This window comes from Bos indicus, chromosome 23, assembly GCF_029378745.1.
Source record: "Bos indicus isolate NIAB-ARS_2022 breed Sahiwal x Tharparkar chromosome 23, NIAB-ARS_B.indTharparkar_mat_pri_1.0, whole genome shotgun sequence".
Lineage (NCBI taxonomy): Eukaryota > Metazoa > Chordata > Mammalia > Artiodactyla > Bovidae > Bos > Bos indicus.
Window position 1 is genome coordinate 10,000,001 of NC_091782.1, and position 13,480 is coordinate 10,013,480.

Sequence of the window (13,480 nt, forward strand, 5' to 3'; positions counted from 1 at the left end):
GCCACCAGGGAAGCCCAAAAATACTGGAATGGGTAACCTATCCCTTCTCCAGCGGATCTTCCCGACCCAGGAATCGAACTGGGGTCTCCTGCATTGCAGGCGGATTCTTTACCAACTGGGCTGTCAGGGAAGCCCCTCAGACCCTACACCCTCGGAGTGTTTGGGGCGCATCAGCAACTATACCTAATGCTGAACGCGCGCGGCGGTGCCTTCTGGCGAGCGAGAAGGGGCCAGAAGCCTGTCGATCTGTGACGGGTCTCTGACCCCAAAGCAAAAGGCTGAGGCCCTCACAGCCCACCCCTCTACTCCTAAACCAGAGCTCCATGGCCGAGCAGGGAGGCAGTTCGGAGGGTTCTACCCCGAAAAAAAGAAAAAAGCGTGAGGAAGGGACACAGTCTCCCCAGTCTCGCCCGGACGGTCCCCGCCACTCTAGGGTTTCATCTTCCCCTCCTCCATCCGGACACCAATCTTCGCCTGCCAGGGCCCCACTACTGCCCCCCAAGAAATGCGCTTCTGGGCCCTGCCTGCTCGGAAATGGACGTGCGGGGAGCGGGAGAGGGCCCCCGCCACCCTTAACCCGGCGAGGCACGACGGCGGCGGCGGAGACAGAGCCAGGATGGGGGCCGATGGCACCGCGACGCCGGAGAGACTCACCGCGACGGTTGCTGTGTCCGGGGCCGGCGCTGGAAAGGAAGGGGCATGCGCGGAGCGAGGCCTCTTCCGGGCTGCCGGGCCCCGCCCCTTGTCAGGACCCGCGAGCTGCCTGGGGCGGCCTCGGCGGTGCCTGAGAGACTGGCGGCCCGGGAGCCGGCGTGCCTCATCAAGAAATGATCACTTTCTTGCCTGGTCGGGTCCTTTAGAAACACGCTACGTCTTTATTTTCTCCGTTTCCCACCGGTTAATTTAACTTATTATTATGTAAGGAATATATGTTCTTTGAGCAGGGAAAAGGAAATACCCTGCCTACAAAATAACAGTGACGGCAATACCAATAATGAAAGAATAAAATTCCATCAACCAGTGAGTCGCTATTAACGTTTTGGTATGAAGTGAAAGAAAAGTGTTAGTTGCCCAGCTCAGTCGAGTCCGGCTATTTGCGACCCCGTGGACTGTAGCCTGCCAGGCTCCTCTCTCTGTCCATGGGATTCTCCAGGCAAGAACACTGGAGCGGGTCGTCATTCCCTTCTCCAGGGCATTTTCCGGACCCAGGGATCAAACGTGGGTCATAGGAAATGTATTTTTTGACAAAACTGGGATGATTTGTACGTATGTTGTGATACGTATGTTGTACGTATTTGGAAACCTGTTTTGTTTTTTTTTTCTTTTACAGCTATATCATGAATCTCTCTTCAAGGTAATTAATACCTACAATTTTAATGACTATGTGATGGATGATTTAATCAACACTCTGTGATTGGATATATATATATATATATATATATATATATTAATCCTTTAATGTTATAACTAATGATGCCACACACTTATCTACACACTTGTCAGTCTCTTTAGGACAAAGCCTTGGCAGTGTAATTGTTGAGTTACAGTGTTAGCTCACATTTTTAGGTTTTTGACACATGCCACATTGACTTCTGGAAGGCATTATCAGTTACATTCTGGTCAGCAGTTATTAACATTTTCTTACTGACTTGACATTATTCTCTGTGTATTAAAGCAATTAACCCTTTCTCACGTATTTTTCAAGAATTTCTCCCAGTTTTTTTAGTTTGTCTCAGTTTTCATGGTATTTTAAAGAAGTTTCACACTTTTCTATTCAAATTGTTACGGTTTCAGGCTCTGGTGCAATGCCTAAAAAGTCACTCCATATTTCAACATCATATAAATATTCACCTATAGTTTCTTCAAGTGTTTCTGTCCTTTCACAGTTTAAAAATAAATTTGCAAGATGAAAAGAATTCTGGAGATCGATTGAACAACAATGTGAATTATTTAACACTACTGAATTGTATACTTAAAATGGTTAACATGGTAAATTTTATATTATGTATCTTGGTGGTGTTGGTTTAGTTGCTAAGTTGTGTCCAATGCTTTCAACCCCATGGACTGTATGTAGCCCACCAGGCTCCTCTGCCCATGGGATTTCCCAGGCAAGAATACTGGAGTGGGTTGTCATTTCTTTTTCCAATGTTATGTATGTTTTATCACAATTTAAAAAAAATAAGATTCAAACATGTATACAGATTTCTTTTTTAATATCTTGAACATTTGGACAAAGAACAACATAATCTAAGGACTGGTCAAGCAGATTTGGAAAAGAATACCATAGAATTCCTAGCAATAAAAACTAAAATGATTGAGATTTGAAAGTTAATTTTAAAAAATAAACAACAGATTTGATACACTTGAATAGAAAAATCATGAAATAGAAGACAGAAGTAAAACAAGAACAAAAACAAAAAGCATTCACCATGTAGTCCAGAGATTAAAAGAGACAGGACGAGTGAAGGCAGGCAGGGATAAATTAGGAGGCTGGAGTTAACATATACACACTACTATATATAAAACAGGTAAACAGCAAGGACCTACTGGATATGGCACAGGAGACTCTACTCGGTATTATGTAATAACCTATAAAGGAAAAGAATCTGAAAAAGAATATATAACTGAATCACTCCTGTGCCCTTGAAACTGACACGATATTGTAAATCAACTATATTTCAATAAAATTTGGGGAGTCATGGAGCAGGGCATGAGGACTCTTAGTTCCTTGACCAGGGATCAAACCAGTGTCCCCTGCAGTAGAATCTTGACCACCTGAACCACCAAGGAATTCCCAATACAATTTTTTTAATAAAAAATGTGGTAAAAAATAAAGGTGATGGAATAGCTGGAATAAAGGATTTGAGGTGGGAAGGATCAAGAGGGAAAGTCTAATATATGTCTATGTGAAATCACATAAGGAAATGACAGAAAACATGGGAAAGAGACCCTATCTTAATCCTCCAGAATTCTTGGAAGACAGCACACTTCAGATGTACTGCTCTCTTTAAATTCCAACTTGGATAAGTAAAAACAGATCCATGCCTAAACATGTCATAATGAAGATGCAGAACGTCAGAGATAAGGAGAAGATCTTGTAACTAGCCAGCAGGAAGAGACAGGGGTGATGGCTCACTTCCCAGCAGCAGCACTGGAATTAATGTATTTTACTGAAATACAGCCTCACAGGTCTCTTCCCTTACCAGAGCTAGAGTGATCCTGCTACTATATCAGACCAGGTCACTCCTCGGCTTAAAATCCTCCAATGACTCGCAGTTCATTTAAAAGTCTTTGCTTTTGTTCAGTTGCTAAGTGAAGTGAGTGAAGAAGAAGTGAAGTCACTCAGTTGTGTCCTAGTCTTTGCAATCCCATGGACTGTAGCTTAACAGGATCCTCTGTCCATGGGATTTTCCAGGCAAGAATACTGGAGTGGAGTGCCATTTCCTTCTCCAGGGGATCTTCCCGACCCAGGAATCAAACCTGGGTCTCCTGCATTGTAGGCAGCCGCTTTACCATCTGAGGCACCAGGGAAGTCCAAGTCATGTCCAGCTCTTTGTGACCTCATGGACTGCAGCATGCCAGGCTTCCCTGTCCTTCACTATCTCCCAGAGTTTGCTCAAACTCATGTCTATTGAGTCAGTGATGCCATCCACCCTCGGTCACCCCTTCTCCTCCTGTCCTCAATCCTTCTCAGAATCAGTCTTTTCCAACGAGTCAGCACTTCACATCAGGTGGCCAAAGTATTGGAGCTTCAGCTTCAGCATCAGTCCTTCCAGTGAATATTCAGGACTGATTTCATTTAGGATTGACTGGTTTGATCTCCTTGCTGTCCAAGGGATTCTCTAGAGTCTTCTCCATCACCACAGTTAGAAAGCATCAATTCTTCCACTCTCAGCCTTCTTTATGATCCAGCTCTCACATCCATACACGACTACTGGAAAAACCATAGCTTTGACTAGATGGACCTTTGTCAGCAAAGTGATGTCTTTGCTTTTTAATACACTGTCTAGGTTGGTGATTGCTTTTTTTCCAAGGAGTGAGTGTCTTTTAATTTCATGGCTGCAGTCAATATCTGCAGTGATTTTGGAGCCCAGGAAAATAAAGTCTGGCATTGTTTCCATTTTCCCCCATCTATTTGTCATGAAGTGAAGGGACTGGATGCCATGGTCTTCATTTTTTGAATGTTGAGTTTTAAGCCAACTTTTTCACTTTCCTCTTTCACCTTCATCAAGAGGCTCTTTAGTTCCTCTTCACTTTCTGCTATTAGGGTGGTGACATCTGCATATCTGAGGTAATTGATATTTCTCCTGGCAATCTTGATTCCAGCTTGTGAGTCCTCCAGCCTGGCATTTCCTATGATGTACTCTGTATATAAGTTAAATAAGCAGGGTGACAATATACAGCCTTGATGTACTCTTTTCCCAATTTTGAACCAGTCTGTTATTCCAAGTCTGGTTGTAACTGTTGCTTCTTGACCTTCATAGAGATTTCTCAGGAGACAGGTAAGGTGGTCTGGTATTTCCATCTATTGAAGAATTTTCCAAAGTTTGTTGTGACCAACACAATCAAAAGCTTTAGCATAGTCAATGAAGCAGAAGTAGATTTTTTCTGGAATTCTCTTGCTTTTTCTATAATCCAATGGATGTTGGCAAGTTCAACTTCGATTCCTCAGCCTTTTCTAAATCCAGCTTTTACATCTAGAAGTTCTCGTTACATCTAGAAGTTCACATATTGTTGATGGCTAGCTTGAAGAATTTTGAGCATTACCTTGCTAGTAGGTGAAATGAGCACAGTTGTATGGTAGTTTGAACAATTTTTGGCATTGCCCTTTCCAAGATGGCAGACAAGTCAACTTCAACTAAACCTTGATCTGCCAAGGCTATGAAAAATGTTCTTAAACAGCCTGAGAAAAATGCCCAGAGTGGCCCAGGTGAAAAGGGATGGGCTTGCTATTACTGTGGAAAGGAGGGGCACCTCAAGCGGGATTGCCCTCAGGCATCTAAGCCACCCCCGGCTCCACGTACGGTCTGCAAAGGACCACACTGGAAGAGATACTGCCCCCAGAGGCGTAGGTCTCCGGGGTCGGACTCTCAAGACAATCAGGACTGAAGGTGCCCGGGGGTTCCCACACAAGCTCCAGTCCTAATTACACCTGAGGAACCCTGGGTATTAATAGTTGTGGGGGGCCAATCCGTTGATTTCCTTTTAGATACTGGGGCAACTTTTTCTGTGCTTACTGAAGCCCCTGGATCACTTTCTTCCCCATCCGCTTCCATAATGGGACTGTCTGGATGAACCAGAAGGTATTATTTCAGTTATTCTTTATCTTGCAACTGAGATTCTGTGCTGTTTTCACACGAGTTTCTGATTGTGCCAGAATCTCCCTCACCCCTTTTGGGAAGGGATATACTGAGCAAGGTCCATGCCTCTGTTTTCATGAATATGGAGCCCTCCCTTTCTCTCCCTTTAGTTGAAACACCCACCAGGAGAAATAATCAGTCTGTGAGAGTTAATAAGCCTTTCTCTTATCAAGAAATACAAAGAATCAAGGAGGATCTGGGAGACTATTTAGAGGACCCAGAAAAATATATTAGAGCTTTTAAGGGTGTTACTATGCTTTATGACCTCACTTGGAAGGATGTGATGTATATCTTGGGACAAATGCTGACTCCCGAGTCATAGACTCGAGTTTTGGGAAAACTTCCTTGTTTGTCAGGATTCTTCGGCAGAGTATTTGGAAGCTCGCGACTGAGCTGCATCTGGCTGTTTTAAGAAATAAAAAAGGGGGAGATGTTGGGGGCCAGAGTGAGGCACTCCGCCCGTGGCAAAGGTCATGAGGAAGGAGGCTCGACATACGCAAAGGCGGGATCGAGCCTCAGGAGTCCCCCTGGAAATCCTCGAGCATCTACCCCCATAACCAGAGCCTGCCTACTTTACTACTTTGTGCTCTCACCTACACCTCTGACTTTATGGGGGGCTGTCCCCTACCACCTCTTTCGGAGAAGGAGTTAACTTAGAGCTCCAGTTAATAAAAACTCCTGGGCATGACAAGAGTGTTTTAACCTACAAACTCCTCTGAAGGTTCTCTAGCCTGCCTGACAGGCTTGTCTGGCCACATGTGATTGCTCACAGCCTCCCAACCGTGAGAGGCACGAGATGCTTTAAACCTTCTAAAAACAGGTTCCTTAGAAAAGTTAGAAAACCATTAGTATAAGTATAATGGACTGATTAGAAATTGTATTGGTGAAGGGTTTTTCATTTGTTGAGCCAATGTTTGTTGCTAAGTCTCCACATCCCCTGCCCTTACACACATTAATGAATATATAGAAGAAATAAGTATTAACCTTTGATATAAATCACGTTAGACCTTAGGCTAAGTAAATTCTTTCCTTAACTAAAACCCACTATACCCTCACCCTATAGGAATGTAACTTTATTTGGGTGGCATCTGTTTTAAGAATAATCACCCCTGGAGACATAAGTGTCCTGGTTGACTGACCGCTGTCACAAGGAGAGGGTCATAAATTGTCAGCAGGCCCCCTGGCCAGAAGATGATGTAACACCCCTAAGACCTCTGTATACATTTGTATGAAGCACCTGACTTTGATAAAAGTCAGGACTGCTGACCCCGCGTGACTTTTGCATAACATCTCAGTGTATAAAAGTAGACCATGGAAAATAAAGAATTGGGATCAGTTTCTCGAAATACTGGTCTCCCCATATCGCTCTCTCTCTCACTCTGGCTGAGTCTCCATCTGGAGCGCGGAACCCGCTATGCTTACTAATTATGCCTGGGCTTCTAAGATCCGACCGGGGAGGCCTCAGTGTCTCCTCTCCTTCGGGAGAACGGAAGGACACCTGCGGCCTACGTAAGTGGTGCAAACTTCTTGTCTTGAAGTTTTATTGGTCTCCCGCGTAAACCAAGCTACTCAGCCTCTTTTCTCCACTGAATTTTCCTACTGAGCTATCCTCATGCTATTACTCTTTACATCTTTAATTAATATCTAATTGAAGCTATTGTATCCTGATCCTCGCTGACGCCGTCCCCGCTTCGAATACCCTGGATCAGCCGGGGCTGGACCCTGGCACTCAGTATATGCTCATTGTAACATAGTTAAAGTGTTATCCCTCAGTTGTGTCTGACTCTTAATGATCCCATGGACTGCAGCCCACCAGGCTCCTCTGTCCATGGAATTCTCTAGGCAAGAACACTGAAGTGGGTTGCCATTTCCTTCTCCAGGAGATCTTCCTGACTCAGGGATTGAACCCAGGTCTCCAGCATTGCAGGCAGATTCTTTACTCTCTGAACTACCAAGGCACATATTGTAACATATCAGCGAGCTAAATGACACCCAGAGGCTCCATTACAGTTCTAAGGTTGTGGTTTAGTCGCTAAGTTGTGTCCAGCTCTTGGACTGTAACCCACCCAGCTCTTCTGTCCAAGGCCAATCATCAAAGATCAAAAGGTGGGCAGTGACCCACTTCCTGGAAATCTCTGCCTCTTCCCCAAAATAGTTGGAATAAACTTCCTACTCATTAGCCTATGAAATTACCCAACCCATAAAAGCTAGCCACATCACATTTTGAGGCCACACTCACTCTCTGAGATGGCCCACACTCTGTGGAGTGTGTTTCTCTCTGAATACATCCACTTCTTACCTGTCACTTTGTCTCTCACTGAATTCTTTTAGGTCCTAAAACCAGGTGTTGTGATCTCTGTTGGAAGATTGTGGGTTTTGTCTGGGTTCAAGTGTCAGTCTGAGGTGAACGGTTTGCCAATGTAGGAGACTTGGGTTCGATCCCTGGGTCAGGAAGATCCCCTGGAGAAGGAAATAGCAACCCACTTCAGTATTCTTGCCTGGGAAATCCCATGGACAGAGGAGCAGTGGGCTACAGTCCATGGGGTCACAGAATCAGACCCGACTGAGCACCACCATCCATATCTTTTATCTTCTTGGCATGTCTTCTGATATAAAAATTCTCCCTCCAAAGTGTTAGCTGGTCTCTCAGCATCATTTCCTCAATAAGCTATGCTTCTTTTTCTCTGGAATCTCACTGAGTTGTTTATGAGAGATGGATTCAGTTTTAGATTTTGTTGCATTTGTGCCTGTGAGACACATTGATGAAAAAAATCCAGGATTATTTTAGATAAAGAGCTCAGAATTTGTCCTGTGAGAGAGAGCTGGGTTAGATTAGGTCAGGGAACCATCTAAGACCCTGTGAGGTTCTGAGATCACCTAGAGAGGATGTGGAGTGAGGAGAGGATGTGGAGGGACCCCAAAGCACCCCCACTCGCCCTTGTTCCCCGCTCATCCATCCCTGGATGCAGCCTTCTCGAGGGCAGGGGCCATGCCCTGCTCCTCTCTGCATCCTCTCTAGCAGTTAGCACAGTGTCTCTCATGTGACTGGGGTACTTAATAGCGTTTCAGGAATAAACAGCAACCTCATGGTAAGCAGAGGAGATGAGAGTTTAGTGAATCAGGAAGGAGGACGAATAACAATACCCTCTGGCACTTAGAGAAGATTTCTCAGATGACAGCGGATCCTTGAGTTCACTGAGTTTCATTCAGCAGCAAGGCACTGAGCAGCTGGGGCAGGTGGTGGGGCAAGAATGGGGGCAAGACATACTCCCATCCACCAGGCAACAAATACCTCTGTCATGTGCTGGGTGCTATGAAGAGAGAATCAGGGCATGGTGACCCAGATCTTGGGTTGAGAAAAGCCTGGAGGAACACTCAGTGAAAAGCCCTGCTTCAGAGGAGGGCTTGAACTGCAAGGCAGCCAGTATGGCCACACGGTGAGCACGGTGAACCCGGACAGCCACAGTGGCCTCAGGAAGGAGGTAGGACTTTCTTCCAAGTGCATTGAAGAGCTGGAGAAAGGTTTCAGGCAGTCAGGACAGGATCAGATGGATATTTTAAAGAGATCACCTTTGTGCGTGCGTGCTTAGTCACTCAGTCATGTCCGACTCCTTGCGATCCCATGGACTGAGCCCACCAGGCTCCTCTGTCCATGGGGATTCTCTAGGCAACAATACTAGAGTGGGTTGCCATGCCCTCCTCCAGGGTATCTTCTCAACCCGGAGATTGAACCAGATCTCCTGCATTGCAGGCAAATTCTTTACCAGCTGAGCTATCAGGAAAGGCCGAGATTACCTTTATCAACACAAATACCATTTTTATCCCTCCTATGCTGTATTGAGTCGGACACGACTGAAGCAACTTAGTAGTAGTAGTAGTATGCTGTATTGCGGAGAAGGCAGGGGCAACCCACTCCAGTGCCCTTGCCTGGAAAATCCCGTGGATGGAGGAGCCTGGTGGGCTGCAGTCCATGTGGTCAGTAAGAGTCGGGCACAACTGAGAGATTTCACTTTCACTTTTCACTTTCATGCATTGGAGAAGGAAATGGCAACCCACTCCAGTGTTCTTGCCTGGAGAATTCCAGGGACAGAGGAGCCTAGTGGGCTGCCGTCTATGGGGTCGCACAGAGTCGGACACGACTGAAGCGACTTAGCAGCAGCTGCATGCTGTATTGAGTATGAGATATAGACCTATCACTGGCCTCATGTTAAAGACACACACACACAAAACCCCCAATAACAGGCTTAGAGAAATAGATGTTTTTTGTTCAAGGTCACAGGACACAGAGGTAGGAAGTAATGGTGTAACCAAAAGTGGGTCCTGCTTGCTCACCGCTCAAGGCCACTTAAAAGCCATTAAAGAGGCCAGGTTGGTGGAAAGGAAAGTTTGCTTTATTTTCGATGGGTAATTGTGCACCTGTCCAAAGGCCAACTCTAGCCACCCCATCCCCCTGCCCCCGGAAATCAGTGGGCAATAGCTTTTATAGGCTGAGTGGCTTGCAGAAACAGTCAGCTCTGACCATCATCTTAAAATTGGCCATCTTGATTGTTTTAAGTAGTTAATCTGCAGTTCCAGGGTTGGTTTGTTTCCATTTCTTTGAGGCCAGTTCTCAGAACTGTGGCAGCTTATGTCATGGCTAGAGTCTGGTCATCATGTAGCTGACTTTTCCACCTGGGGGGGGCTTCAGCATCTATAAGACAGCTCACAGGATATGGCTCAGAATATTGTCTATAGCCCTGGAAAAGGAATTAAAGGTTCTTGACTATGCTTAATGACTAAACTATTATTATTTGGTCTCCTTTGATTATTTTTCTTTGTTCCTGCATTTGCTCACTTCTCGGATTAAACTTGTTCTTTGGTTAAAGTTTTTCCACAGACAAGGCAAGCAGAAGACCTGGGAGGACAAGGACCATAGGGTCTTGCTCCATTTCAGTGGGACTGGACTCTGCAGAGCCTAAAGCCTTCCTGCCATCCCAGGCTGCCCTCTGCATTGGGGTCTTGCCACTGGGGCCGAGGTTGGGGGGAGGAAGCCAGAGCCCTGGATTCAGAGCAGTGAGAGGCGGGGCTCTGGCTCCCCACCCCACCCCTGTATTCTTACCCGGAGAATCTCACGAACAGAGGAGCCCGGTGGGCTACAGGCCGTGAGGTCAGACACAACTGAAGCGACTTAGCACACACTGCAGCCTGTTAGAATGCTTTGAGAGGCTTTCAAAAATCTATTTACCCAGGCCACACCCCGGATCTGTTAAGTCAGACACTCAGTCGAGGGGTGAGGGGGAAGGCATTAGTCTTCTGCTTCTTAATTTTTCTTGATGTGTGTGGTATATTTCACAATGGGTTTCCCTCATGGCTCAGATGGTGAAAGAATCCACCTGCAATGAGCAGACCTGGGTTTGATCCCTGGGTTGGGAAGATCCTCTGGAGGAGGGCATGGCAGCTCACTCCAGTATTCTTGCCTGGAGAAGCCCCATAGACAGAGGTGCCTGGCGGGCTACAGTCCATGGGGTTGCAAAGAGTAGGACACGACTTGAGCGACTAAGGATATACACAGCACATACTTAACAGTGCAGGGTACATATCTTAGGTTACAACTCCATGTATTTTTACATGTGCGTGTAAACCCATGTTAACTGCCATCCAGATTAGTAGAGAGAATACGCCCACTGCCCCAGAAGTCTCCTTTTCGGGTCCACGCCCCACGCCCACTCCCAGGTGCAGGCGGTTCTGACTGACGACACCACACGACGTTTTGATTTGTGTCTGGCTCCTTGCCCCCTCCGTCGTCAGGTCTATGAGAATCCCCATCGCAGTCATCTGAACACGACTTGTTCATCCATTTACCAGTTGACGGACATCAAAGTGGTTTCCAGTGTTTATAAATAAAGCTGCTAAGAATAATATTCTTAGACATGTTTCCTGGTCCCTGGGCAGCAGCAGTTTTAAAGCCACCAATGTTGGGATCCACCGACTCTGAGGAAGCCATAAAATCCTGAGGGCTGCTGCAAGAGATGGAAGTCAGGGTCTAGATCCCCGGGGGCCCCTGGAGTTCCCCCAGACTGGACAATAATAAACCATGGCTTGTAGAGATTTTCTAGTTGCTGTTCTTTTCCTTTTGAGATTCCAGAGCCTTGAATAAAATCTCCTGGGTTAGAGGGGAGAGAGGGGGTCCTGGGGATCAGTGCCCTCTGTGGTTAGTATACTAAATCGCTTCAGTAGCGTCCAACTCTTGTGACCCCATGGACTGTAGCCCACCAGGCTCCTCTGTCCATGGGATTTCCCAGGCAAGAATTTTGGAGTGGGTTGCCATTCCCTTCTCCAGGACATCTTCCCGACCCAGGGGTCGAACCCGGGTCTCCTGCATTGCAGGAAGATTCTTTACCATCTGAACCACCAGGGAAGCGTGGTGGCCTCTATTTCTGTGGCTCTGGAAACTGGGTAGAGGGCACCCTCTCAGGGCCCAGGCACCAGGACGGTCCTCAGCAGACACTGTCTAGAATAGCTCCCTAATCCTGTACATGGCACCTCCCACTCCAGCAGAAACCTCCTCAAAAGAGCCATCTGTGCTGCGAGTTTTCATTTATAGCTCCCACAGCATGTGTGAATTTGTGATCTGTGACTAGATGGCTGCTGACACATTTCTGGACACACACACACACGTCACCCACATCTGTTGTCATGAGGCTGAGGGTGTGATTTCTCCTCTAAGTGGAGCCCAACCATCCCCTCCACCTGGGCAAACCTCTCCCACAGTGCCTGCCACCTCTTTGCCTGTCATTGTTGGGGCAGCTCCTCTGACCTCACTTGCCCAAAGCTGCCATGATTATATTTCCTGCATTATCTTATAATGACCAATGTGGAGGTAAAAACAGCACACAGGGTTCAGGGAATGCCACCTGTTGACAGCCTGCTGGATCTGTGGCCTGCGGAGGTGATCCATGCTGCTGTGAAGGTCTGGTTTATCCATTGTCACCTGTAAACCTCTAAGCATTTCTTCTGCTCCCTTGTTTTCTTTTTCACAGTCTTTGAGTATCCCTTTTACAGCTGGAAAAGCAGAAGCATGGGAAGGTTTGGAATCTCAGCTCCACAAGGGCAGGGATTTCCGCCTGAGGTGCTCGCGGCTAGAGCCCCAGCAGCCTGGGACAGTGCGTGGCACGCAGGAGAGGCTTGGTAAAGATTTCTGAAGGGAACGAATGAAGCTTGTGATACATTTTGCTTTGGAAATGCCTGTCTCAGTATCCTCTTCCTGGGCTTCCCTGGTGGTCCAGCGGTTAAGACTCTACACTTCCAATGCAGGGGGCACAGGTTCAATCCCTGGTCGGGGAAGTTCTGCATGCTGTGCCATACAGCCAAAAAAACCCCAAAAGTAAAATCAATATCCTCTTCCTGCTGGACCTGCTTCCTCAGCACAGTCCATCAGGACCAGCAGGGCAGGCACACTTTCCTCCCCATGGCCCATCAGAGCCTCTTTACCTCTGCAACTGAGAGCACAGACTCCAGAGCTACACCGCCTGGTGCGGCCTCTGCCACTTTGTATCGGTGGGGCCTTGGGCAAATCTCTTAGCCTCTCCATGCCTTGGTTTCACCCTCTCTTTGCTGGAAATAACAATGGTACTAACATGGTGGAGTTGTGGGGAAGACTAAAAGAGTTTGTATAAATGATGCATTTGGAGCTGTGCCTTTTGCACATGGCAGATGCTCAAGAGAAGTTACTTATCAGTATTACTTTATTTTTTTTTTAGCTTTTTTTAAAAAAACTTAACTGAAGACTATTTGGTTTACAGTGTTGTGTTGGTTTCTGCCAAACATCAACAAGTATTGTTTTAAATAAACTTTCCCCTTTCCTTTAATGAGGTATGATTGACAAACAAACATTGTATATATTTAAGGTTTGTGGCCTGATCGTGTGGTATCTTTTCTGAAAGGTCTTTACAAATCTTTTGCCTATTTAAATTTTAAGTTGTGTTAAATATATACACCATACAATTTACCATCTTTTTAAAAAATACATTTTAAAAGATATTTATTTTTTTATTAATGATTTATTTGGCTGTGCCATGTCTTCGTTGAGGTACATGGCATCTTTAACTGCAGCACTCGAACTCACAGCTGTGGCATGTGGG

At 46.1% G+C, this 13,480-nt stretch overlaps 1 protein-coding gene and 1 non-coding gene across 2 annotated transcripts in view; one reads left to right on the plus strand and one right to left on the minus strand.

Annotated features, from left to right (window-relative positions):
- Positions 1-759, minus strand: part of RPS10 (ribosomal protein S10) — a 7,080-nt gene extending 6,321 nt beyond the window's left edge. The window contains exon 1 of the mRNA XM_019985502.2: positions 655-759. The gene's annotated coding sequence lies outside the window, so the exon portion shown is untranslated. The remainder of the gene's footprint in view (positions 1-654) is intronic.
- Positions 760-12,610: 11,851 nt separating this feature from the next.
- Positions 12,611-12,683, plus strand: TRNAG-UCC (transfer RNA glycine (anticodon UCC)). Its single transcript has one exon. It is a non-coding gene; the product is annotated as a tRNA-Gly (tRNA).
- The last annotated feature ends 797 nt before the right edge of the window (positions 12,684-13,480 follow it).